The sequence below is a fragment of the Atta colombica genome, unplaced genomic scaffold, assembly GCF_001594045.1.
Source record: "Atta colombica isolate Treedump-2 unplaced genomic scaffold, Acol1.0 scaffold180, whole genome shotgun sequence".
In the NCBI taxonomy this organism is placed as follows: domain Eukaryota; kingdom Metazoa; phylum Arthropoda; class Insecta; order Hymenoptera; family Formicidae; genus Atta; species Atta colombica.
The window spans coordinates 51,127-55,563 of NW_017259272.1; the positions used below are offsets into that span (position 1 = coordinate 51,127).

At 37.0% G+C, this 4,437-nt stretch overlaps 1 pseudogene; it reads right to left on the bottom strand.

Annotated features, from left to right (window-relative positions):
- Positions 1-2,818: 2,818 nt before the first annotated feature.
- The window catches only part of LOC108686435, a 6,611-nt pseudogene continuing 4,992 nt past the window's right edge, over positions 2,819-4,437 (bottom strand).

Here is a 4,437-nt window from a genome sequence, read left to right on the forward strand (position 1 = left end):
AATCTGGCCATTCGTTTTACGAACTTTTGAATTTAGGATTTTTATGTTATTTCAAATACACTGTTTTTTAATAAGAAGACATGTTTTTGTGATATCTTTATTTGTTATTCCATCGGCATGTGCTCGCGAATAGTATTAATCTTATCTTTCACAGCAGGGGTAATGGCTGTTCCATTACATACAGTAATAGTGAACGCGCGTTTTCTCATAATATGTTTTAACAAGGACCATATTGTATTCCATGGCATTAAATCTAATTTATCAGTTTTTCGAATGCTTATCGTTCACAAATTTAATTCCGTGATTATATCAAGAAGAGAGTTGAGACAATCGTCAAAGATTGTTTCATTTAAGCGAATGTTAGATCTCTATTTCACAGGAAGCATATAATGTGACAGTTAGCAATGAGTTAAAAACGCAGACTCTTCCGAGTCCGCATGAATTCATCTATATCTGGTAGCTTCTTGGCGTTATGGAATTCGTACGCGTCATTATCAAAAGGTCTTTTATGAAGGATCATCATCACGATCAAATTGTCAACAAATTCGCAACTTTCTCATACGCAGATTTTCAGTAATGAGACTGAGTTTATAGAAACTGCGGGAAAATCGAGAGACTCGTCAATGTTGGAAATATCAATCATTTCTGTATCAGAATCGAAATCAAGAGTATGTGAGTGTTCATTGTGAGAAGAAGGTAGAAGTTCCAGAGAAATCGGGGAAAGTCCGATTGTTTCATCGGGTTCCTTCTCAAAAACTTCTTTCGGAGCAATTCCCTTCCTAGTCCTTAAATTATATATTTACTCGATCCTTTCGAAGAGGTGATTTGACTTGGGTTAAGGGCGACCGATCACGTCATCGGCGGCGTTAGTGTTGGAGGAGATTCACGAAAAAGTGTTAAGAGAAAGGTTACTGTAGTACCGACAAATTCATTAAAATTTCGGTCAACAACAAGGGTCTAATCGTCTGCCTTTGCCAGATATCTTCCAAGGCCGTTCATCATTAGTATCCGAACTGTTGGAAAATAAGTCTTCGATGTCCCACATGCGTGGTTCACCAGGAATTTTCCGGATCTTCTTTCATGTGAGTAACGGAAAGGGTAAAATGATTAATCATAGGATTCTTGAATAATGTGTTTGCGTTGCTATTAATAATTCTCCTTTTATACCCTATTTTGTAATCATATTCCTCGGGTTTAAGGCGCCATCGCATGACGTAAGGTTTTTTTAAGGGACGTAACCAAGTCAATGGTTGGTGATCCGTAATTAGTGTGAAGATACGACCGTATACGTAAGTTCTGAAATTGACTAATAAGTTATCACAAGCAATTCGATGATTGAGTAATTCTTTTGAATTTAAAACTCTAGAAGCATAGGCAATAAGGAGGTCTTGACTGATCTCTGCTTGATTCAATACCCCTGCGATAGCACAGTTAGAAAATCAGTGATTATTATGAAATTACGTTCAAAATTTGAATACTGCAAAACAATTTCTTGACAAAGCAGCTTGCGCAACGTGTCGAAAGCCTCTTGAATCACGTTCCAAAATTCGCGTCCTTTTTTAATAAATTCGACAACGGGCTAGCGATTTTAGAAAACCCGGGGATAAACCGGCAATAGTATTGTCCAATTAAGCCTAAGAACTGACGAACGTTTTTAGCATTTCGCGGAATAGAAAAATTTTCTACTGCCGATAGTTTTGCCGGATACGCGGAATGTTGACAGGCCAACGCGGAACGCTCAAAGATGACCTGAAAAATCCTGAATATATCCGCGTGACCGCGGATGCGGTCGTCGGTCAGAAAATTAAAGAAATTTGTCGCGTTACTCTATCCGTTTAACGAATTTGTACCTACTGCGCCGTGGAAAGTGCTAAGTAGAAGTGTAGCGAAATAATCACTGTTGTTATGTTTAAAATTAAATATTGGGCTGTCCGGAAAGTTCATGCCGATTTTGAAGGAAAATTGAAACGCAGAAGATTTAAATTTTAGTACATTTATTAAATTATATAGGTGTCATTCTGTTCTACAAACTTTTCTCCATCTTTCAGGCAACTTGGAAATTCCATCCTTCCAGAATCTCTCAGGTTTTTCAGCGAAAAACTTTTCTAAGTGATTTTTTTACCTTGACCAAAGAGTTGAAGCTTTTTCCATTAAGAGAATTTTGTAATGATCAAAATAGATGGAAATCAGAGGGCGCGAGGTCTGGTAAATATGGTGAATGGGGTAAAACATTCCAACCGAGCTCCAACTTTTGTCGAGTTATCAAAGACACATGAGGCCGCGCATTATCCTGATGAAACACGACGCCCTTCCGATTCGCTATTTCTGGACGTTTTTGTTGCTGTCTTCAATTCGTCTAATTGGGAACAATACTTCTCTGAATTTATCTCGTTGTTTGATAAAAACTCATAATACAGGATACCTTTCCAATCCCATCAGACACAGAGCATGACTTTCTTTGGCTGAAGACCGGCTTTTGGGATGGCTTCATTTCGCTTTCCTCAAGATCTTTTTCGCTCAACATTATTGTAAATGATCCATTTTTCATCCCCCGTCACTACTTGCTTAAAAAATGGTGTCTCCTCGTTGTGTTTATAGAGCGAGTCGCAAATGGAAATGCGATCCATTAGATTTTTCTCCGTTAAATCGTGGGAAACACATACATCAAAATTATGTAGCCAAGCTCCATAAAATGCTCATAGATGGTGGATTTTGACACATTTCTGCTAATTTATAGCATGAGCGTATAGCGTGAGTTATTCTCGATCAGTATTTTAATCTGATCTTCATTTGTGGTGGAGGGCCTACTCGGACGTTCTTAATCTTCAAGATTGAAATCACCAACTTTAAATCTAGCAAACCACTTCCGCACACTTCTTTCAGCTACAGCACTTTCGCCATAAACAGCGCATATCTTGTTTGCCACTTGTGTGGCATTTTTGCCTTTCCGATAAAATAAAAGCATTAAAATGCACTTTGTTTTCTTCCATATTCAAAGGTGTATACAACTGACAAAAATTAACGTATCGCAACTAAATTTTTTTCCAAGTATGCCTGAAATATCGTCTTTTACAATATGTACGCATGTCATTTGTTTTCAATTGTTCTGATATATTCAGACCTGTCCTTACGCTACCTACCACAAATCGGCACGAACTTTCCGGACAACTCAATATATTGTATTGTAAAACTACAAGTCTACTTCGATCACCAACCCTCGAAGTCCTCTGTGGATTCCGAACCGTGAAACACTGGCACAAGCGGAATCCAGGAATTTGTTGGAAACCACTGGCTATAATCTAGCACTGGAAAATACTTGGCACTACCAAGTTGATCTAATATATCACAAATATTAGGCAAAGGATAGGCATCATCTATATAATTTTTACATTTAACTTCCTATAATCAATTACGGTACAAAATACGTCACCTATTATTATATTATTATCCGATGAATCTGCCTTTTTGGATACTATTTAGATCGGAAAGCAATGGAGAAGTGGAAGGTTCTACGATATTTTTATCACTCAGTTGTTTAATTTGATACGTTATTTCTTATGTACTGGCGGGAAGCGATACTGTTATTGTGTGAAACGATAAGTTATCAGTAGTAACTATTTTATGTGTTACTAATGATGTTCTGTCTAGGTATTGATCAGGTAAAATCTGTGGCTGTAGGTTTTAATTAAAGAAACGACGTTTCCTTTTTCGATTAGAGAAAGATGATTGAGTAGTAATAATTAAAGAATTTTCATTATCCTGTTAAGTTTGTAAATAAGATTGTCGTCGTTATTGTCTCAACAGTTTTTATTCACAAAGTTAATATATGAATTAGTAATAGTCATTAATGTCTTGTTAGTACGAGTATTTAGAATATTTTAATGATTTAACTGCGTCTAATATCTATCGATCATTTTATGTCATCTCGTATATAAAAATTAAAATTCTTTAGTTCTAAAACAGAGTAATCAGAGGATGAATCCAAAGGATGAAGCACGATTGCTCACTGAGCTCTTGCATTTGATTGACATATTCCATTAGATCTAAAAATGTAGACTAAACAGGTAAAAAACTCTATTTTAGCACTAAAGAATTTAATTTTTATATACGACATGACATAAAATGATCACTTTGAAGTACAGTTAAATCGTTAAAATTAGAATCAACATTCATTACGAACTGATCGCTTTTTTCACATTATTTGTAAAACGATCCCGCCGATTCGAACGAAGCCAGTACGTATTCTGTCGGCCCGAACGGAGTCAGTACGTATTCTACCGGCGCAGAAGATACTGGTCCTGCTGACGCTTGCTAGGCCAGCACTTGCTGAATCGGTGCGTATCCTATCGACGTGGACAGAATCGGCAAGTATTCTGCATATAAATTCAATGTCGCAGCAGGCAATGCGGATGGAGCGGGTCATGCAATTCGTCCAAA